A 25000-nucleotide genomic window follows, 5' to 3' on the forward strand; every position below is an offset into this window, starting at 1 on the left:
CGTCTGTGCAACAGGACTGCTTGCTCAGTTCCTTGATCCAATGTCCTTGAACAAACACCACAGGCTTTGCCACTGGCTTTGTTCAAGTCGTTGAACACCACCACCACAGCTATACTCTGTGTCCCTGCTGTGAGTGGTCAATGAATTCACAGCGCACCGAGTCAGGCTTAAAAAAAAAAAAAAAAAAAAAAAAAGCAAGCAAGCAACCACTACTGTCCCCGTGTCACTGCGCGTCCTTCGACCCCCACCTCACAATTCATCAACAGGGTCACTGTGCTCTTTTTTTTTTGCATCCCTGACTGGTACGTACTATGTCCGTGGATTAACTTGTCGGTCTATGATACTAAAAGAACCATGCCCTGTTCTGTGTCACTGCCGTGTTCACTCATTCATTATCCATAGACCATGAGCGCACAAAACCACTTTCTTGTGTCCACAGATGTCGTCACACAGTCATTCCCAGTCAGCGTGATATTCTAAAATAAATAAATAAATAAAAAGAAATAATCGCCACTATCACGTGTCACTATGTTCATTCATTCACAGACTGTGAGCATACAAAACCACTACGATCCTGCGTTTACAGATATCGTCCCAAGTCTTCCGTAGTGAAGGACGGGCGCAATAGCCGAGTGGTTAAAGCGTTGGACTGTCAATCTGAGGGTCCCTGGGTTCGAATCACGGTGACGGCGCCTGGTGGGTAAAGGGTGGAGATTTTTACGATCTCCCAGGTCAACATATGTGCAGACCTGCTAGTGCCTGAACCCCCTTCGTGTGTATATGTAAGCAGAAGATCAAATACGCACGTTAAAGATCCTGTAATCTATGTCAGCGTTCGGTGGGTTATGGAAACAAGAACATACCCAGCATGCACACCCCTGAAAACAGAGTATGGCTGCCTACATGGCGGGGTAAAAACGGTCATACACGTAAAAGCCCACTCGTGTGCATACGAGTGAACGCAGAAGAAGAAAAAGTCCGTAGTGAAGGAGAAAAAAAGCATATATACACCACTATCCAGAAGTCACCGCAATGTCCATCAATTCATAATCCACGAAAAAAAACAACAACCCGGGTCCTCCATACTAATGCCACTGGAGGGTAACACAGAAAACCTGCACGACACATTAAAAACGTTAAAAAAAGAACCCCCCAAAAAAACCCACAAACAAACAAACAAAAACAACAACAGAAGTTCCAGGAAATGACAGTACGTTTTCGTTCCGCTGTCTCTTTGACCACGGAAATAGGCATAAAATGAACAAACAAAAAAAAAACAACAACAAAATCCAGACTCCTATTACAAACTCGGCTACATCCTCATGTCTTTCCCTCCACTCATATATATGACTGGCAGAGTGACCGTCCACGCCTTATTGTGAACAGTACCCATTCTGTCTTGAGGGGGCGAAAAAATGTGGATGTTGCTGCGGCAAACCTTTTAAAAAAAATTAATTTTTATTTTATTTTTTTTCCCTCCTTTCCAGAACTAAGCTGTCCAGAAAAAAAAAGGTTTCTGAAAACACAGCAAGTCCTCGGGCCGCAGTCTGATTCACCCGTTTTCTTAGCAACGCCTGCACAAAATGACAACAGAAGCTACAGCCCCAAACACCGGCGAAGCAGTTAGTGACACCGAATCGCTCAGCATCAAACACAAACACGGGAAGGCATCGCTTTTCACGTTGGTGGGACGCAGAAGAGAGACCCACCCACCACAAACGCATGAGAGGTCAACGCACGCACGCACACACACAGACACACACACATATAAACACATACACACACGCACATATGCATGCACGCACGTACACACACACTCACACACACACATGCACACACATACACACACACATATGCATGCACGCACGTACACACACACACACACACACACACACACACACACACAAACACTCACACCCCGACACACACGTGTTTTTAAGAAGGTGTGGGGAGGGAGGGGGGCCCAGGGGGGGGGGGGGGGGGGGGGGGGGGGGGGGACCAAGTTTTCTCATCAACAAGCGATGAGAAACCTCCGCATAGTTAGAGAGCTTGACATGCTTATCTCTCTCTCTCTCTCTCTCTCTCTCTCTCTCTCTCTCCCCCTGCCCCCTTCCCCACCTACTACTCCACATCTCCCCATCCCCACCCCCCCCACACACACACACACCCAACCACGTTTTCTCCCCTCTTGGTCACGTGCGCTAATCTCCCCAAAACAAACTTTTCCTCCCCCATCGCTACCACCTCGACACTACAGGGGGAAAGAAGAAGAAGAAGAAAAACGTCAACAAAAGACAGACCGTTTTTTGTGTCTTGGCGGACGCAACAGAGACGCTGAAGCTGAAAGTCTCTCTCGCGCTCTCTCTCTTTCTTTCTTTTTCACACACACTCTCTCTCTCTCTCGCTCGAAATCTCGCTGTCTCAAGCCAGCAGACTAAGACTCAATCAGCCCTTGTATTGAGAGAGAGAGAGAGAGAGAGAGAGAGAGAGAGAGACCCGTTGGAATGCACAGAGAAGTAATAAGTTAACATATCCCAAAAGCCGCACGCCCTCCCATGCAGCGCCCCCAAAAAACACCACAAGGACGTTATTAGATACTGCTAGAAACTACTACGTGCTTGCCTGGCTTTCCACGAATTCTATTCTTTCCACGGGACCGCTAATAATAACAACGAAACAACGGGACCTGCCGGACGATCGCCACGACCAAAAAGACGCGAGCGCTTTTAGGGGAGGGGGGTCGGGGGGCTGGGGGGTGGGGGGGAAGGTGGTGGAGGGCTGGCGTTACTCTTCCACGGCATTGCGGCCCTCGATGAAAGAGAGACCCTCGACTGCAGCTCTCTCTCTCTCTCTCTGTGCCAGAAATCCACCATGCTCCCACCGTCGTCGTCACAAGAGACATTGGTCGAACGAAGTCGTGTCGTTCGCTGCAGCAGCAGCACAGTGGAATGGCATAGCGCTTGGTCCGTTTCATGATTATTATCAATTATGTTGTTCGTGCATGGATGGATGAATGGATGGATGGAGGGAGGGATGGAGGGAGGGAGGGAGTGAGGGAGGGAGGGAAAGGGGTTGTTGTTCCTTCTTCTGTCTTTCTTTCCGGGGGAAACAATTCCAAGGATCGACTTCGGACGGGTCTGGTTTTTATTTCGGTTTGTTTCTCCCTGATTCCTTCTGTCTTTTTTCTTGTTTCTGTCTGTATCTTTTTTTTTTTTCTTTCTCTATACGTCTTGCCTTTCGGTGCTTCAGTGTCTCTTTCTCCATACTGCCTTCTCTCTCTCTCTCTCTCTCTCTCTCTCTCTCTCTCTCTCTCTGTCTTATCTATCTACATATCTATCTCCATACCCCCTTATCTCTCTCTCTTCCCTCTCCCTCCCTTCATCCATCTATGTATGTATGTATCTATCTATCTATCTCCATACCCCTTCTCTCCCTCTATCTATCTATCTCCATACCCCTTCTCTCCCTCTATCTATCTCCATATCCCTTCTCTCCCTCTATCTATCTGTCTATCTATCTATCTTTCTATCTATCTATCTCCATACCCCTTCTCTCTATTTATCTATCTATCTATCTATTTATCTATCTATCCATCTATCTCCATACCCCTTCTGTCCCTCTATCTATCTATCTCTATACTCCTTCTCTCCCTCTATCTATGTATCTCTCTATCTATATTGTTTTTTTCATTCCCCATACCCCTCTTTAACACTGAACTATTCGTTTTGACATTTACTTGTTCAACTTTTTGTAGAATTAGAGCAAACTTTATTTTTCCACTATTTATATCTTAACTTTGTATTTCTTTTTTATTTTGTTTTTCCTTTCTTCCCTTCCCCTTTCTTTTTTATTCGCCCCCTCGTGGGCGAGGGCAGAATGTAGAACAGCCACAAAGGCTGGTGTTTAACCTTTATTCCGAAAACGTTTTGTCTCATCGTGTCTATTTTTTGTAGAGGCCAGTCACAAAAGGATTTTTCTATTGTTTTATTTCTACAATAGTTATTTCGAAGTTGAGAAGAAGAAGAAAACAAGGATGAGTAGAAGACGAAAACAGTGCACTGATGAGACACAAACAAATGTCATTAATCACAACTTGTCAGCACAAGCGAATAGTAAAGCACATGTATGCATATTACATGGAAAGACTACCACTCGGTTTGGAATAAGCAACAACATAAGATAAGATAATGCATATCTGTCACTGTTTTTGTCTCTCTGTAAAAAAGCAATAACAATAACAGTTTGTTTATGTTTCTGTCTCTCTGTAAAAACAACACAAAAACAACAACATAAATACCCGAGAACAGTTACAATACTATATTCAATCTTTGCAATGATGTTGTTTGTTTTTTTTCGGCCACACTGTCAAGGAGAAATGCATGAATTGATATGTATGCACAGATTAACATTTCGGCAAAAGCGCACCGTACTGTTAAGAAAGCAATAGTAAAACAAGAAAGGCAAGGCCTTCAAGACTCACTTGTGATACACTTTTAAAAAAATCCAAGTTTTTATGTATTGAGTATAATGCATTTACTGTTATATTTATATTTTTTGTATTCTCTAAACTTGGCACTTTGATCTGATATTCGACCCAACAAAGGATCTGTCATTATTATCATTTTTTGTTCAAACAGGAACTTCTTTTGCTAAGCATGGAAGTTTTATTTATTGCAAACGTTTTGGTGAAGATAGCAGAACAAGGGAAATTACTCTGCTGGGGAACTTAGTTTGCTTTAAACTGATCTTTCTCATCTTAAACATTACATTTTGAAATTATACTCGATACATAAAAAGCTTGGATTTTTTTTAAAAAGTGCATCACAAGTGAGTCTTGAAGGCCTTGCCTCTCTTGTTTCAAAATGTAATGTTTACGATGAGAAAGATCAGTTTAAAGCAAATTAACTCCACTAGCATTACAGAGTAATTTCCCCTTTTTACTATCTGAACCAAAACGTTTGCAAAATAAATAAAAATTCCATGCTTAGCAAAAGAAGTTCCTGTTTGAACAAAAAATGATAACAATGACTGCTCTAGCTGTTGGGTCAGAATATCGGATCAAAGTGCCAAGTTTAGAGAATACAAAAAATATAAATATAACAGTAAATGCAGTTTGCATATAATTAGGCTTCATTCTTTATTTTTTTTGTGCCAATCCCAGAAGCGCAATATTGTTTTAAACAAGATGACTGGAAAGAACTGGATTTTTCCTATTTTTATGCCAAATTTGGTGTCAACTGACAAAGTAGTTGCAGAGAAAATGTCAATGTTAAAGTTTACCACAGACACACAGACACACACACACACACACACACACACACACAGACAACCGAACACCAGGTTAAAACATAGACTCACTTTGTTTACACAAGTGAGTCAATCATGGTGGGCAGATAAACAGGAAATGCGCAAAACCTTCAACGTGATTTCCGTCGCACTATTTGCAATAGTGATTGTCCTTTCAGGGTTTTGCACTGCCCAAACATAACGAAAACTGTATTCACACAATAGGTCTTACTTCTGACATCCAGTTTGTTCGACCAGATGCATTGTGCATGAACAGCTTGCCATCGCGTTGTTTAGGGTATCTGTTGTTTTACAGGTTGACAATTCTGCACCAGTATTTCATGAGTTGGCTGTGAGTGTCAATAACAGTTCTCAGTCTACTACATCCTCCGAAAGAGACGCAATTTTGCACATCCTTGCCAGCACCCAGTATCAATTTATATATATTTTAACCTGCACCCTTTCAGGTCCATTGTACTTCTGAAATCCTCAGATTTCAGTACCATATAACAGAACAACAAAGTGAGACCTATATTATCAATAGTTTCTCCATTGCAATGGGCAATAATTTGCAGCTTAGTCTTTTGTGAAGGACTATGACTCTCAAACTAGGAGGCAAAATTGCACTGGCTCTCAGTGCTGCAGCCTTGGGGGCTAGATGGCCTTTGGGGGACCATCCCATCGGCGACTGTCCAAAAACCCTCTTGGTGGAGAGAGTGGAGATGTAACGTGGGCAAGACACTCTCCGCTATAATCAAATTCTGGCCGAGATAGTCGGGATAGCAGTTGCCTCCTCTGCTGTTCTGATGGTCATTGTCGAACACGACTGATGATCATACACAACAGAATGGGCTTTACTTTTGTCTCAAACTTTTTGGGAACTACATCAACTGGAGACATTTTCAGTTTGAAATAATCATAACCCTGTGATGACTCTTAAAGCTTTACCCTTAAGGGCGTCTACACATTTTGGTCCATTTCACTGGGACTGAAAAGATGATGACTCCAAGATAGTTCTATCAATATTTGACGTTCAGTTCGGTACCATTAAAGAAACATTTTTTTCTCATCTCTTAATTAAACCTCCATTCTAGAAAAACTAACCACTTTGGTCTTTTCCATGTTAACACTCCACTCCCATCCTTTGCAAGATCTTTCCAAACCGTTGGATCTTTTCTGAAGGTCTGATACACAGTCGATAGCAATGTCACCAGCGTACATCAGTAGAAAAAAAAACAAACCAAAAGGTCCCCAAGAATATCAGTACATCGTGCCCAACAGTTGATCAACTCCGCTTGAAGCTCATACAAAATATGGATAATAAGTGAGGAATCCGTACACAGCCTTGCCTTCACTTCACTAAGTCTGTCATGCACAAAACCTGATGTTATACGTAATCTCTCTCTGTTCTTGTACAAGGCTTTCAGGGTTAGGGATACAGTCGTTTCACAGTCTTGTTTTCATTGTTTATTTATGTGTGTTTATTGTTCAAATACCCCTTCATGAGGGGCTATGGCCTATTTGAATAAACCATTCAAAATTCAAATTCTCTCTCTGTGTCTATCTATCTATCTATCTATCTCCCCTCTTTCTTTCTCTGACTTATACGTGTATTGATTTGTTGTATGCTTGTGTGTTAAAAACAACAGCTGGTGTCCTAAGCCGGTCAGCGTGCTAATATCTTCACTGTGGGAAAATTAGCGTTCCCTCATTCATGATTCATTCATTAATTCACTCTGTCTGTCTGTCTGTCTGTCTGTCTCTCTCTCTCTCTCTCGCCATGTGTGTGTGTGTGTGTGTGTGTGTGTGTGTGTGTGTGTGTGTGTGCAACATACATACACTAACACTCTCTCTATTTGTGTCTATCACTGTCTAAGCGGAAGGAAGATAATCTCTCTCTCTGTGTCTCTGTCTCTGTCTCTCTCTCTCTAATAGACGTCAAGCGATTTGAAAGAAAGAAAAAAAAAACAAAAAAAACAAATGAAATGTTCGTTTTGCACTAGATGTACACCTGTCGTAAAAATGTCGAGTGAAATTGCTTACCTTTCTTCAAGTGGGGGGGAAAAACCCCGGCAATTGGATGGGTTTGTGTTTTGTTTTGGCTTTATTGACTCTTCCCCTCAGCCGTCTTTCCTCCCATCCAAATCTGTTTGTCTGTCTGTCTGTCTGTCTGTCTGCTGTCTCTCTCTCTCTCTCTCTCTCTCTCTCTCTCTCCTCTCCATAACACTCACCCCATCTTCTTCCTTTCCAACCCAGCAACATCATTCTTATGTTCTGACGTGTGTGTTTCTTTTCTTTCTATATGTCTGTAATCTATCTATCTCTATCTCTCTCTATCTATCTATCTATCTATATATCTATCAATCTACCTATCTACCTATATATCTATTTACCTATCTACCCATCTATCTATCTATCCATCCATCTACAGCCACCATGTTTGTGCTTTTTTTGCAATTAGTATTGTGTGATAGTTACGGTGGGGACTGGATTAAAATAAAGAAAAAAAACAAACAAGGGGCACCACATTCTTCGGAAATTACGAACGTTGACTTGGTCTTGTCTTCTCTCTCTCTCTCTCTCTCTCTCTCTGTCTCATATGCCAAAAATCTTAATCCTTGAATAAAAAAACGTTTTGAGTTCTGAATTGTGTGTGTGTGTGTGTGTGTGTGTGTGTGTGTGTGTGTGTGTGTGTGTGTGTGTTTGTGTGTGTGTGCGCGCGCGTGCGCGTGCGTGCGTGTATGTGTGTGTGTGTGTGTGCGTGCGTGCGTGCGTGTGTGTGTGTGTGTGTGTGTGTGTGTGTGTGTGTGTGTGTGTGGTACGTGTTGAAATATGCATGATAAGGCAGAGACGGAGTCGGATGAACGGATCAGATGTGGGAAGCCTGTTCCTGATATGAGGGCCAGCAGTGAAGCAGGAAGGAATTCAACAAAGGTTCTAGTTGTACTGACGCAGGGAATTTTCAGAAGGTAACGGTTTGAAGAAGAGCGGAAACATTTTTTTGAGAGACACAGTAAGACACTGGTAATGCCGGAAAGATATGTACGTATAGGTAAGCTTAGTGGAGAGTGGAAAGCAGAGCAGCAGATACACACAACTTTGTAATTTAATCTTGCCTCGACGGGGAGCCAGTGCAGACAGAGGTGAGGAGAAATGTGGTAAGTACGTGGGACTCGAAAAGTCAGACGGGCAGCATAGTTTTTGAAGTTATTACATTCTCTGAAGAAAGATTATGAGGGCAGCATATGAGAAAAAAAAAAAAAATTACAATAGTCGATTCGCGAAAGAACAAAAGATGAAATCAGTTGGATTTCTTGGAGATTTAAACAGAAACATTTACTTCCCCCTCACCACCCCCTCCCCTTGTTTCCCAGACGGATATTTTTCCTTTTTGTGAGGGTAGTAAAAGACCTTTATTTTATTTTATTTTTTTTCCAGTAACGCTTATTGTCTGTTTCAGAACAGAATCTTTTTTTCTTCTTCAGAGGAAGAAGCAAGATGAGTCGGAATGTTTCGTAATCACCCCCCCCCCTCCTTCCCCTTAAAAAAAAACAAAAAACAAAAAACCCAGAAACTCACCCATTCGTGTATGCATTTATTTTCACACACACACACACACACACACGCACACACAAATCCATCGTCCCTTAATGAACGGAGGTGGACAGTAAAAATGGAGTAGTGCTGGTTAAGAGGAAGGGATCGGGAGAAGGGAGAGGAGGGGTGGAGTGGGGTGGGGGTGGGGGTAAGCATTTTTTTTTTTGGGGGGGTGGGGGAGGGGGGGAGGAGGGGGTAAAAAGTGCAGACGACAAAGACCCCCAAGCGGCGCGCGCGACACAAAAACAGCGCAAGACGAGACGGAAGTTGACACAGAGATTTGGGCCTCTCTCTCTCACTTCGCCCTCCCTCTCTCTGTCTGTCTGTCATCTCTTTTGAAGTATCTCTCTCTCTCTCTCTCTCTCTCTCTCTCTGTCTCCTTCGCTGTCTCTGCCTCTGTCTCTCTCGTTCTTTGAGCTCCCAATCTCTCACGCTCTCCCTCTCTTTCTCTCTCTCTCTTTTTTCTCCTCTCTTTGAAGTCCCCCTCTCTCCTTCTATTTCCTCCTCTCTCTTTGAGGTCTCTCTCTCTCTCTCTCTCTCTCTCTCTCTCTTATTGTTGAGTCTTATCGTTACTGTTTTTGTTGTCACAAGGTCAGATTGGAAGACTAGGCGATGCCTAAAATCTTTATCCTTGAGTAATAAAATCTTTGAATCTTGAATCTTTGAGTCTCTCTCTCTCTCTCTCTCTCTCTCTCTCTCTCTCTATCGCCCTCTCCTCTCTTTGAGCTGTCCCTGTCTGTCTCTCTTTCTCTCTACCTCTTTCTCTCCCTCTATTTGAACTCTATCCCTCTATCTGTGTCTCTGTCCCTGCCTCTCTCTCTCTCTATCATTATCATTGTTTTGTCTTGTTACTGTTATTGTTGTCACAGGGGCATACTGGGAAACTCAGTGGCCAATGCCTAAAACATTTACCCTGGAGCAATAAAGTTTTGTTTAAGTCTTGAATCTTGAATCTCTACCTCTCTCTCTCTCTCTTTATGTCTCTCGATCTCTTTCTCTCTCCCTCTCTCCATCTTTGCACTCTTTACCACCCCCCCCCTCCCTCCCCTTTTCTCTCACTCTTTCTTCTCTTTCTTCATTCACTCCCAGTTCGCCCCCTCCTCTCTCTCTCTGTGTTTCCCCTCCTCTCCAGTAGCAAGCTGACCTCAACGCAGAATTCATTAAAACTGACAGACGAGGATGAACTCCCGCCCTCTTAGACCCCCCCCCCCAACACCACCTTCCCACCCGTACCCCCTCCCCTACGCCCCCTTCCCCCCAATCCCGTCCCAACCACAACCACTCTCTCCCCCCCCCCCCCACCGCCACACCCTCATCTCCCTCGCCCCTTCTTCCCCCATCCGCCCAACCACCACACCCCGACTCGCTACGGGGGCAGTGCTGAGGCCGTCAACCATAAAACGGGAAAGAAGCCAAGCGACTGAGTGAGGAGGGATGGAGGGAGAGAGGGAGGGAGAGAGAGAGAGAGGGAGGAAGAAGGAAGACGGAAGGGAGGGGAAGAGGTGGATTAAAGAAGGAAGTGGAGGGGTGGATGGGGTGGGTGGGGAATGGGGGGGGGGGGGGGGGTGGAGGGTTACAATGAGCAAGATGAGAGCATGGGATGGGTGGGTGAGGTGGGGGGGGGGAAGAGTGAGGGTGGAGGGTGGGGTGGGTGTAGTGGTGGAGTGAGGGGGGGGAGGGGGAGTTGGGGGGGGGGGGGGGGAAGGGGCGGAGGCGGAGGCGGCTCGTGGGTGTGTGGTTAGATTCACTGAACCGAGAAAAGAGAAGTTAAAAAATTCTTGAAAAAAAAAAATTGATAGAACAATGGTTAACTGCAGTTAACTGCAGGCTCCCTCCTCTCCCTTCTGTGTGTGTGTGTGTGTGTGTGTGTGTGTGTGAGAGAGAGAGAGAGAGTGAGTGAGTGAGGGTGTGTGTGTATGTGTGTGTGTGTGCGTGCGTGCGTGTGTGTGTGTGTGTGTGTGTGTGTATGAGTGTGTGTGTGAGTGTGTGTGAGCGTGTGTGTGTGTGTTTGTGTCTGAGGGAGGGAGCGATAGAGAGAGAGAGAGAGAGAGAGAGAGAGAGAGAGAGAGGGAGAGGTCATGGAGTGGGGGGAAAGGGAGGTGGGTGGTGAGGTGGGGGTAGTTGGGGATGTGAGCAGATTCACTGATCCAAGAAAAATGAAAGGGGGGGGGGGGGGGAATTAAAAATGAAGAGAATAATCGTACAACAGTTCACTGGGGCCCGTCCCCTCCCTCCTTGACTCCGCTGCTCTCTCTTCTACTCTGTGTGTGTGTGTGTGTGCGTGTGTGTGTGGGGGTGGGGGGGTGGGGGGGGGGTAGTGGTGGTGGTTGTTTGTTTGTGTGCACGTGTGTGTGTGTGTGTGTGTGGGGGGGATAGTGGTGGTGGTTGTTTGTTTGTGTGCGTGTGTGTGCGTGTGTGTGTGTGTGTGTGTGTGTGTGTGCGTGCGTGCGTGCGTGCGTGTGTGTGTGTTTGTTTGTATGTGTGTGGGGGTGGGGGGTGGGGCGGGTGGATGTGGGTGTGTGTTTGCTTGTGTGTGTGAGTGCTTGTGTGTGTGTGTGTGTGTGCGTATGTGTGCGTGCGTGTGTGTGTATGTTTGTTTGTGTGTGTTGGGGGGTGGGGGCGGGCGGGCGTGGGGGTGGGGAGTGGATGTGAGGGGGTGTTTGCTTGTGTGTGTGAATGCTTGTGTGTGTGTGTGTGTGTGTGTGTGTGTGTGTGTGTGTGTGTGTGAACACGTGTGTGCCTGCGTGTGTGACGTGCACGAACGCGTAAGTTGTTTTATTGTTGTTGTATTTTTGGGTTTTTTGTGTGTGTTTGTGTGTGTCTGTGTGAGTCACGAGAGAGAGAGAATGAATGATGAATGAATGAACTTTTGTGCAAGAGCATAAGATGGAAAGCATGAGAGAGGGGGGGGGGGGGGGGTTGCTGGAGTAGTTTGGTGTGGGGGAGGTGGTTGGGGCGTGGCTAGGTTTAATGGTCCGTGAAAAACAGATTAAAACAAAAGAAGGGAATAATCGTACAATAGTTAAAATGCCGTCCCCACCTTTCCTTCCCTCTCTCTCTCTCTGTTTGTAATTGTGTGTGTGTGTGTGTGTGTGTGTGTGTGTGTGTGTGTGTGTGTGTGTGCGCGTGTGTGTGAGAGAGAGAGAGGGTGTGTGTGTGAGTGTGTCACAGTGTGTAGATGTGACAGTGTGTGTGTGTGTGTGTTTGTGTGTGCGTGTGCGTGTGTATGTGTGTTTGTGTGCGTGTGTGTGTGTGTGTGTGTGTGTGTTTGTGAGTAGATGTCACAGTGTATGTGTCGGTGCTGGCAGGTGGTGTGCGTTGTGTGTGTGTGTGTGTGTGTGAGTGAGCCGTGAGTCACAAGAGAAAGACGGAGAGATAGAGACAAACAGAGACAAAGACAGAGACACAGAGAGAGAGAGAGAGAGAACACAAACATGCCAATTCTAAAGGGCTGGCGACGTTAGTTTGTGTGAAAGCTGGTGGGATTCTCAGTGCACACGCAAAGGATGTCCCGCACTCCACATCACACACATACCTGTCTGTCTGCCTGCCTGCCTGCCTCTCACGCGCTCACCTACACACTGACCGCAGTCACAGGCAGACAGACCGATGTCCAGTTCTGTTAAGTTTATTTTATTATTATTTTTTTTTTTTTACTTTATTTTATTTTATTTTTTTCTTATTTTTTTCTCAAGGCGTGACTAAGCACGTTTGGTTACGCTGCTGGTCAGGCATCTGCTTGGCAGATGTGGTGTAGCGTATAATGGATTTGACCGAACGCAGTGACGCCTTCTTGAGTTACTGATACTGATACTGTTCAGTTCAATTTCTCAGTCAAGCAGGCGTCACTTGCACTCGGACAAATCCATGTACGGTACACTTCATCTGCAAAGCATGCAGATGCCTGTCCAATAGCGTTACCCAACGCATCGCAGCAACACAGACAGACACAATCACACACACACACGCGCGCGCGCACACATACGCACGCATGCGCACACACACACACACACACACACGCTTGCTTGCTTGCTGTATTGTCTATATTCGTTGTGGTTAGTCTTGGTGTCCATAAGTTCTTTGATAGGTGTTACGATAAAATTAATAATAATAAAAACGAGTATAAGTCTTGAGTAACACACGATGTAAAATTTGATACTCCCCCCCCCCCCCCCACACCCCCCCCCCCCCATCCTCCCACCTTCTCTCTCTTTCACATTTTTTTCATCCTTCTCTCTCTGTGTGTCTCTGTCTCTCCCTGTCTCTGTCTGTCTGCCTTTTTTTCTCTCTGTTTCCACTTCGTTATCTCTCTATCTCAACACATAATTTATGCGCTGAGACACAAAGAGATGGTCAGTAAAAAAAAAAGAAAAAAAAAAGTGGGAGTCCTTCCTCTTCCCCAATCATACACCACAATAATCCCCATCTGAGGGTGCCGAGAACTGGGCGAAAAGCCCCGAAAGGTGCATGACACAACCGAACAAAGGAAACGTCCCTTGGCCCAAAGACCAGAACGTATAAACCGATAGCAAATGGGAAAACAGAAAACACTGATAGAATCAATGGCCGCCCGCAGAAAAAAAGGATTAACAAAATAAAACAATGCTCACGCGAGGGTACCACCCCGCTGGGCAAAAAATAAAAAAGCCCACAAACCCCAAAACGTGCACAACCTTCTTCCAATAATGGCGAGGGCGCAAAGCCTCGAAAAATGTCACTGACAGGACAGAGAGACTCGAACTTCTGCTCAGCAGTGACACAGAAAACGCGAAAACAAGACTCCACGGTTGCACGTGAAAAACGGGAGCTACACACACACACACACGATGTCTAACAGTCTAGTGGGGAGATTACTTGGGGAAATGCACACACAAAAAACAAACTCTTCCCAAGATTGTCGTCACTTGTGACAAGGCCAGGGGTATTTTAAGGGGAAAAAAATAATACATCTGAGTTGGTGAAGTAGACGCGATACTGAAGAATAGATACAGAAAGCTTAGAACAAGAGAGATGCTCACGATATATTTTATTGTAAAGCGCAGTGAGTCCCATCTGAGATTGGGGTACTGCGCTATAAAAGCCTGCATTTTATCATTATTATTATTATTATGATTATTATGGTGGTGATGATGATAATTATTATTATCATTATTATCATTATTATTATTATTATTATTATTATTATTATTATACTGATGGCAATCATCTTACCGTCTCTACCTACCCAGTCTCTACCTTGAAACGAGGTGATTTTCTTCATTATCAAAGGGCTTACCTACCTCAAAAGCGCACTGTCTTTCCATATATATATCCGTTAGCTGTTGCCCGTACACATTTCTCTCTCCTCTCTGTCAGTCTGCTGTAAAAAGTTTAACTTCCTTTTTTTTTTCCTTTTTTTTTCTATGGATGTCCACTTACAAGTTAGTACCACAGACAGGTCAGCTTACACAATCAGCGTCGGTTGCGTCAGCACGATTCGCTATCCAGACGCAACTGAAACTGGTGGGATAGTGTGGTGGGATGGGTGGTAGGGTGGGGGTGGGGGGGGGGGTGGGGGGGGGGGGGGGGGGGGGTTGTTCCGAAATCTGCGGCAAATCGCTGTCTGCGCGGTAAATCAGTTTAGTGGGCCTCCCGCGAACTTGGCCCCAGGTGAGCGTAAACTGATTTCAGTGAGTCGGACAGTTCCATCTATCAGTGTGTGTGTGTGTGTGTGTGTGTGTGTGGTTTCAACAGCGTCGAAAAATGAGTTCGTCACAAACGTTCCAGGAAAATCACCGTCTGCTTGTTCATCGTGCAATGGCAAATTATTTTTCTACACAATCGTTTGTTTTTAACATTGTACTTTAGACATCAAACGTAAACACACGCGCATGTTCACACGCACACACATAAATGTGGGGGGGGGGGGAGGAATATTTTAAGGGCACCAGCACAAGGAGTCACATAAAACACCACAGAACAACATCAAAGACAATCATTCCAGAAATAACTTCATACCAAGGGGAAGGCTGTGGGGAAGATGTCGACAGCGATGAGAGGAAAACAAAATGCAGAGAAAAAAAACAAATGACTGAGAGAGGGCTGGAATATAGTAGACAACAAGAGAGGCAAGGCCTTCAAGACTCACTTGTGATACACTTTTTAAAAAAAAAATCCAAGCTTTTTATGTACTGAGTATAATTTCAAAATGTAATGTTTAAGATGAGAAAGATCAGTTTAAAGCAAATTAACTCCCCTAGCATTAATTACAGAGTAATTTCCCTTTTTTACTGTCTGCACCAAAACGTTTGCAAAATAAATAAAATTTCCATGCTCAGCAAAAGAAGTTCCTGTTTGAACAAAAAATGATAATAATGACTCCTCTTGTTGTTGGGTCAGAATATCAGATCAAAGTGCCAAGTTTAGAGAATATAAAAAATATAAATATAACAGTAAATGCAGTTTGCATATAATTAGGCTTCTTTTTTATTTTTTTTGTGTGCCTATCCCAAAGGTGCAATATTGTTTTAAACAAGATGACTGGAAAGAACTGAATTTTTCCTATTTTTATGCCAAATTTGGTGTCAACTGACAAAGTAGTTGCAGAGAAAATGTCAATGTTAAAGTTTACCACGGACACACAGACACACAGACACACACAGACACACACACACACACACACACACACACAGACAACCGAACACCGGGTTAAAACATAGACTCACTTTGATTACACAAGTGAGTCAAAAAACGCGAGAAAAGCAAGGTACATGATGCAAAGGAAGAGCACACAGGACACAGATCTGCTGCAAAACAAACACGACAAGAAAAACGCGTGATTTGATATCAACATAAAAGTTTCTGCCACTTGTCATGTCACGTTTTGACAGCAGTGTAAGATACATCCCAAACGGATGTACATTGGCTGCATTGATTTTATGTTACTCTTTTATACAATGATTTCACACACACAAAAAGTCTGTTTTACCGAATACTTGTTGCCTATTCTGGTTTACAACTGAAAGTTTCTTATTATTCGGATGGCTATGTTTTGATGCCGTGGATAATTTTGTTCACGAAATGTGTGTGTGTGTGTGTGTGTGTGTGTGTGTGTGTGTGTGTGCAGGGGGTTGGGGGGGGGGGTTTGGGGGGGGAGACCCCCTCTGACCCACTCTGACTACGTGGGAAATTAGTTTCTAGCAAAAGGGAACTTGGCCCCAAGTGAAAGTAATCTGATTTCAGCGAGTCGGACAGTTCCATTCAATACATTGGTCTCAATCGCAACAAATAAGATTTTCTAGAAATGACGCACTGCTTGTGTGGACCGATTCTGAAAACTGTTCATGTCTGTGGCTGTTTTTCATGCATTCACGTACGCACACACATACGCGGACACACACACACACACACACACACACCCGCGCGCGCGCGCGCGCACGCACACACCATTTACAGCACGCAAACACCACACACACACACACACACACACACACCATACACAGCGCGCAAACATCACACACACACACACACACACACACACACACACACACACACACACACCGACGCCTACACTTTTCTGTTTTAATAGTAGAGAAGAGCACACACACACACACACACAGACAGTCAGTACACACCAGTGCAGACAAACAGGACCTAACAGAGGAGGAACACGTAGCATGGTCATTGTTACTCCCTTCACGTTTCCCTCACAAACTCTTTCCCCTCCGAATAGTCTACCCCCCTCTCCGCAGGAAGTGTATGTCACCACATAACAGTGCCGCCCATTACGTTAACTTTACTCTTAGTACATATGTACATCTACTGGGTGTATCTTAGTACATATGTATATATACCGAAGCTGAGAGAATACACAGTAGACAATATCCGCGGACTAGGAAGCAAGGGGTCGCTGACTTGAATCCCACAGGGATTGGGGATTTGCACTCCTCAGTCTGGACGCTAGTCTTTCGGGACCAGGAGATAAACATGGCGTGCTCGGCTGCATTTAGAGCACGTAGAACACCCCCCACCCCCACCCTCCGTCCCCTCCCCCCCAAGAGAGATGTCCCTGCTGGCTTCTGTAGCACAGAAAACATGATGAACGTCCAGTTATTAGCATTACAGACAGTTCAGCTTAAAAGAATCAGGTTTTGGTTGCTGCAGCACAATGCGCTGTCTGCTGCTCTCCTCTGCCACAGTCCCACCACAACTGGGTGGAGATGGGTTGGAGGGGTAGAGGTGTTCCGGAACTTGCGGCAAATCGCTGTCTGTCTGGTAAATCAGTTTAGCGGCCACAGCGAACTTGGCCACAAGGGGAACAAAAACGTAACCTGGTTTCAGCGAGTTGGACAGTTCCTGTCCACTTTTTTTGTATTTTTTTGTTTTGTTTTGGACTCAGCAGCGTCGAAAGTAATTACAAAGTTTCCTAAAAAAAAAAAAAAAAAAAAAAAAAAAAAATCACCGTCTACTCGGTGTGATTTGGGTTGACCACTTCGAATTTTCCATGAAGAAATACTTGGTGATCAATCATGGATTCATAACCATGGTGGAGGGAGGTGTCGCGAGTGGGGTGGGGGTTGGGGGTGTTCAAAGGGCACAAACATAATTATGGAGTAATACAAACCACCGGCAGAACAGCAACAAAGACTAGCACGTACCACAGAAAACATGAATATCCAATAATTATTACCAGATAGTACGACAGGCAGTTCAGTGTACAGAATCAGTTTCATTTCTACCAGTACAATTCACAATCTACTGTCCTCAGACGCAACCCAAAACTGAAAGGTGTAGTTGAGAGGGGGTGGGCTTTCTTAAATCTGTGGCAAATCGCTGTCTGTACAGTAAATCAGTTTCGTGGGCGCCGCGAACTTGGCCTGAGGTCAAAGTAACCGAGTGTCAAAATCAGCTGCAAACTTTAACAGAAAACCTACTTGGTCTACTTGGGTAGATCAGTTCGTTACATGGTTATGTATGATATAACTGGAATTTTCCAAGAAAAAATTACTTGGTGGTAAATTATGGATTTATAACCATGGGAAACACATCCGGTGGAGGGAGGCATCGGGGTGGGGTGGGGTGGGGTGGGGGTGGGAGGATGGGTCTAAGGGCACGAACATAATGGAGTAATATAAAGCACAACAGAATAACAACAAAGACAAGCAATCCAGAAATAACTTAATATCATGGGGAAATGGAAGGGAGGATATCGACAGTGATCCACGTGGAGAGAAATGTAACACACCACAGAATAACATCATGGCCACAAACATCACATAGACTCTTTTACATCATTAGGGGGGTGGGGGGGGGGGGGTGAAAAAAGAGGAGGGCAGGGCATGTGGAAGGATGTTCCAAATATACCCCCCACCCCCTTTCTGTGATCCGTTATTCCCTGATAGCCGGAGGAGTTCAAAGAGGCCGTATCCAGTCAGCAAGTGGAGCCCTTTGTGGGACAGACGAGAGGAGAGCGATACGCTCCACAGATGGGCCACAGAGGTGGGTGGGGGCTGGAATAGTGCTGGCAAAGCACGAGATAAAAGCAGACACATTATGCAATGAAACTACACAGACACAGGACCTGCTGTAAAAAAAATGATTTGATCAACCCAACAAACGTGGAAAGGAACACGTGTCTGATGTCAAAGCAAGTTCCTCACAAATCTCCTGCCACCTGTTAAAAGCATTCAACCACAGATACCAGTGGGATGTATATTTGCTAAAATTTAGTCTTTTATGTCACTCTTTTATACCTTACAATCAAATGAAATGCTGTTTTATTGCAAGTCTGTGCCTGTTCTGTTTTAGTGAAGGAATCTTTAAAAATCATTTTTGCATGGCAATGTTTTCATACTGCAGATATTTTGGTCAGAGAAAAGTGGGAGAATTCACTGTCTGTGTGTTAAATTGGATTATAGTGGCAGGGAACTTCGGTCAAAGTGAAAGTAACCTGATTTCCTTGAGTTGGACAGTTACTACATTTGATACACTGGTCTCAAACGTGACACGATTTTCTAGAAATCACCTGTCACTTGAGCTGATCGACTCTCTATGCTGTCCACGGCTGTGGCTGTTTCTCAGGAATGCACGACCGTGAGCGCGCGCGTGCGCGCGCACACACACACACACGCACACACACACACACACACACACACACACACACACGCACGCACACACACACACACACACATGACCATACATAACCATGCACACACGAGCATACATGGTATCCAAACAATCCATCCCCACGCACCCCAAACTGATGCCCAGGTCTAGATGTTATAGCAGTAGAGAATGCTACACATTTACTTCAGACAAGTACACACCAGTGCAGACAGACAGGGCCTAACAGAGGAGGAACACGCAGCATGGTCATTGTCACTCCCTTCACGTTTCCCTCACAAACCCTTTCACTTCAGATTGTCTGGCTGCCCTCCCTGGGAAATGTATGTCACCACAGAATAGCGCCGTCCATAATGGTAACATTCCTCTTGGTATGTAGGTAGACATGCTGACGTGGAGTGGATACCTAGCAGACAGAGCCACTGGCTCAGAAGCGAGGGTCCCTGATTCGATTCCCACATGAACCGGGATTTCTATTTCTCATGTCTGTGTGCTAGTCCTTCAAAACAATGGAAAAACAGAAGTCGCATGCTCGGCTGCATTTTGCGCATACAGAAGATACAAAGAGAGTTGTTTCGGGCAAGTTTCGCTTCTACTGGTGTTGAGAAATCTACAGCGAATCGCAGTCTGTGCAGTAGATCAGTTTAGTGACCATCGCGAACTTGGCCCGAGGTGAAAGTAACCTGATTTCTGTGAGTCGGAAAGTTCTCTCCATTTTTTCTTTCGACTCAACAGCGTCGAAATCAGTTACAAACTTACATCCCAGAAAATCAGATTCTACTTCGTGTACTTAGATCAGTTGATGACACAGCTATGCATACAACTGCAAAAAGAAAAAAATGCTTGGTGATCAATAAGGATTTATAACCATGTTGATGATCAGTAAGGATTTCTATCCATGGGAGTCCAATCACACTGCAGTTACAAGCAATGACAGCTTATTTCACACACGTCTCTTTGTACTCCATGTGATGTTGGAAAAGGGCCAGGGGTGGGAGAGAGGATGGTGGAAGTGGGGGTGGGGTGATCTAAGAGCGTCATCGTATGGAGTAATATAAAACATCATAGAATAGCATCAAAGACATGCATTCCAGAAATAACTTGGGGAGAGAGAGAGAGAGAGAGAGAGAGAGAGAGAGAGAGAGAGAGGGGGGGGGGGGGGGGGGGAAGGGAGAGCGAGCAAAGAACGATATCTAAAGTGTTCAGCATCAAGAGAAATACACCACAGCATAAAATCATGGACACAGGCATCACAGAGTTCGATCATGTCACAAAGAAAAGGACAGAGGGCATGTGGAATTTTTAAAAATCATTTTTGCATGGCAATGTTTTCATACTGCAGATATTTTGGTCAGAGAAAAGTGGGAGAATTCACTGTCTGTGTGTTAAATTGGATGATAGTGGCAGGGAACTTGGGTCAAAGTGAAAGTAACCTGATTTCCTCGAGTTGGACAGTTACTACATTCGATACACTGGTCTCAAACGTGACACGATTTTCTAGAAATCACCTGTCACTTGAGCTGATCGACTCTCCATGCTGTCCACGGCTGTGGCTGTTTCTCAGGATTGCACGACCATGCGCGCGCACACACACACACACACACACACACACACACACACACACACACACACACACATGACCATACATAACCATGCACACACGAGCATACATGGTATCCAAACAATCCATCCCCACGCACCCCAAACTGATGCCCAGGTCTAGATGTTATAACAGTAGAGAATGCTACACATTCACTTCAGACAAGTACACACCAGTGCAGACAGACAGGGCCTAACAAAGGAGGAACACGCAGCATGGTCATTGTCACTCCCTTCACGTTTCCCTCACAAACCCTTTCACTTCAGATTGTCTGGCTGCCCTCCCTGGGAAATGTATGTCACCTCAGAATAGCGCCGTCCATAATGGTAACATTCCTCTTGGTATGTAGGTAGACATGCTGACGTGGAGTGGATACCTAGCAGACAGAGCCACTGGCTCAGAAGCGAGGGTCTCTGATTCGATTCCCACATGGACCGGGATTTCTATTTCTCATGTCTGTGTGCTAGTCCTTCAAAACAATGGAAAAACAGAAGTCGCATGCTCGGCTGCATTTTGCGCATACAGAAGATACAAAGAGAGTTGTTTCGGGCAAGTTTCGCTTCTACTGGTGTTGAGAAATCTACAGCGAATCGCAGTCTGTGCAGTAGATCAGTTTAGTGACCATCGCGAACTTGGCCCGAGGTAAAAGTAACCTGATTTCTGTAAGTCGGAAAGTTCTCTCCATTTTTTGTTTCAACTCAACAGCGTCGAAATCAGTTACAAACTTATATCCCAGAAATTCAGATTCTACTTCGTGTACTTAGATCAGTTGATGAGACAGCTATGCATACAACTGCAAAAAGAAAATATATACTTGGTGATCAATAAGGATTTATAACCATGTTGATGATCAATAAGGATTTCTATCCATGGGAGTCCAATCACACTGCAGTTACAAGCAATGACAGCTTATTTCACACACGTCTCTTTGTACTCCATGTGATGTTGGAAAAAGGCCAGGGGTGGGGGAGAGGATGGTGGAAGTGGGGGGTGGGGTGATCTAAGAGCGTCATCGTATGGAGTAATATAAAACATCATAGAATAGCATCAAAGACATGCATTCCAGAAATAACTTGGGGAGAGAGAGAGAGAGAGAGAGAGGGGGGGGGGGGGTTGGGAGGGAGAGCAAGCAAAGAACGATATCTAAAGTGTTCAGCATCAAGAGAAATACACCACAGCATAAAATCATGGACACAGGCATCACAGAGTTCGATCATGTCACAAAGAAAAGGACAGAGGGCATGTGGAAGGATGTTCCTAATATACCCTCCCCCCTCCCCCCCCCACCCCGGCCCCCCTCCCCCACTGTTACCCTTTGTAGAAATGTAACACGTCACAGGATGACATCATGGCCACAAACCATCACAGCTCGTTTTCATCATGGAGGGGTGGGGAGAGGGGCGGGGGAGGGGGGGAGGGGGGAAGGGGGAGTGAAAAAGAGGAGGGCAGGGCATGTGGAAGGATGTTCCAAATATAACCCCCCCCCCCCCCCATCCCCCACACCCCGCCCTTTCTGTGATCCGTTATTCCCTGATAGCCGGAGGAGTTCAAAGAGGCCGTATCCAGTCAGCAAGTGGAGCCCTTTGTGGGACAGACGAGAGGAGAGCGATACGCTCCACAGATGGGCCACAGAGGTGGGTGGGGGCTGGAATAGTGCTGGCAAAGCACGAGATAAAAGCAGACACAAGGTTGCAACGAGCATCAAGGAACGCGTGTTTGATACCAGCGAACTTTCTCACAATTCCCATGCTAACCTTTTGACTTGCATTTAACGATGTATTCCGAAAGGGATGTATTATTTGCATATTTTTTTATGTCACCTGTTTTTGTTTTTGTTTTTTTACGATATAACGATCCTTCCTCTTCATCTTTTCCCCCTCCTCGTGACATAAACTGTATCCCTGAGATGCTTATTACCTATGACACTATTCTGTGGTGTTTTATATTTCCCAGAATGTTCTCATCTCCCCTCCCCTCCGCCCCTCCCACACTTCCACCGCCCTCACCTCACCTCTACCACCCCTCTCCACGTCACTGGAAGGAGCACACAGAGATGTTTATCAAATAACACAGCATCACTTGTAAGAGGGCAAAAGAATTAATGAATCCTGACAGATCAGTCGGAACTAGCAGGAATTCTACAGTTAATTTTTTTCACGTTTGTACATCGTATACATAGTGGTCCATCCATTTACATATAAATACATGCACACATGCAGTAACAGATGTATATCTGTTCAAACATTCACTTTGATCCAGCACACACACACACACACACACACACACACACACCACACACACACACACACACACACACACACACACACACACACACACAAACATTGGTTAAAAACCCATTTACTGAAAGAAAAAAAAAGAGTAGAAAGTGATGTTTCAAGTCATAAATCAATATCGAAACCAATCAGCCAAAACCCGAGAAAACTGTCTGGAGGTATACCACTGTGCATCAGATGTGTCAATTTTCAGCCTTCCAGAGTTATTTCCTTTCTTTTGATGACGTCATCAGTGACGTCACTATGACCGTGTGTACTACGGCCCTGGCCGTCGAAGGGTTTTAAAGGACAAACACATAAAGTTTACAGCATCTCTGATTACCTCCCTTGGTGATTTCTTTTTTAACGATGGATTCCGAAGGACACTAAATTTACCCCAAATCTTCTTTTATGTCATATATATATTTTTTTGTCACGATCATACACTCATAAAAAAAAAAACACTTTTAACCCCAAATCCGCGCCAATCCGGTTCAGTTATTAAAAGCGAGCTCCTGACTGTTTTATCATTTATTTTCCAGTGGCGAGGTTTTGGAGGCGTGTTGTTATTTTAGTTGAGGCTGTTCTCGGTTTGACACCAAACTCTCACGTTGTGAGGAGGGGTCTTTGGATTTGGGGGCACTTTCTACCCGCTGTGCTACCTGGGAAGAGCTGGGTATGGCTTGTTACTCCACATTAACTCACTCAGTACGGCCAGTCCTCTCTTCTCCTCTACACAGACACCTCGGATGTCCAGTGGGTGTCTGAATGACCCAACCTTTAGCTTCCGTCGTCAGAATTGTGGTATTCTTTGTCAACATTCACGTCTTCAGTATAAGAGCTTTCCGCTTGCAATATTTTGATGATGGTAATTGGGGTGAAGCGCTGTTAACGTCGTCTCTTTCGCCGTTCGTATGGAGAGAGTTAATGCTGGGCCCCTTTTGTGTATCATAATAAAAGTATCGTATTAAGTGGGATTTTTCTTGTTGTAGTTTTTGTTTCTTGTGGGTTTTTTTTTCTTCTTCTAAACAATGTGCTTTCAGACTTTTGTTTTCAAAATGGGCTGGTTGGTTTGAACTTTGTCATAGTTTAAGACACTTTTTGTTTTAACTGTGATGATATTGATATGTAATGCTGGGTTTTAAGCGATACCTTTCGTACATGTTGTTTTGTAGCTCTTGTATATTTTTTTTGTACTTGAATGTTTGAATTGTATGTTTGCAAATGACTGTCTCACTTTCATTTCGCTTGCCTTAAATCACTCAGTTTAACATAATCACTATTGTAATGCTGATTTTTGACTAACTGACTTTACTCCATTCACCTTTTGATTTCGTTTTCTTGACAACTTTATTTTTCCTGTGAAGACATCCGTTGCATATGTACAATGAACGGGACACGACAGACTGTGACTTTCTAAAACAGTTGTTCTGTTTATCTATATAACTGCTCGTGTTTCGTGAAATGTTCCGAATACTACTATTACTACTACTACTACTGCTGCTGCTGCTGCTGCTAATAGCAATGATAATAATGATTATGATGATGATGTTGACAGTTCTTTTTATCAATATTACTCCCTCCATTAATACAACAATGCTTAATAAACCAAATCACGTAGGTACATTAGTATAACAAATATAAACATGAAAAGACATAGAACTCCACTCGAACAGAAACAACAACATCAACAATACACAAAACAAAGAAACAACAACACAAACCAAAATGTCTGCTTAATCTAAACCAACTAAAGTTGGGCGAATTTAAGTTGCCGAACAACGCAGCCCTTGAACGAGAACGAGAACACACCTTTGTCAGGGAGACAGGGGGAGAAGGGTCTGTGTGTGTGTGGAGGGGAGAAGGGGGAGGGGTGGACGGAGGGGAGGGGCCAGGGGGAGGGGTAGGGGGGCGAGAAGAGGAGGAGACCTGTCTGTCATCACATCACATCACATCACATCACATCGCCACGACGTCAATACTTTCACATTGGGGAACGCTTAGCGGGAAGGAGAGACGAGGGCGGAGCAGGGATGACTAATTGTTTTTAAATCCATTGTGAGTATTACACACACACACACGTGCACACACACACACACACACACACACACACACACACACGCACACACACGTGCACACACAC

The sequence above is a fragment of the Babylonia areolata genome, chromosome 4, assembly GCF_041734735.1.
Source record: "Babylonia areolata isolate BAREFJ2019XMU chromosome 4, ASM4173473v1, whole genome shotgun sequence".
Taxonomy (NCBI): domain Eukaryota; kingdom Metazoa; phylum Mollusca; class Gastropoda; order Neogastropoda; family Buccinidae; genus Babylonia; species Babylonia areolata.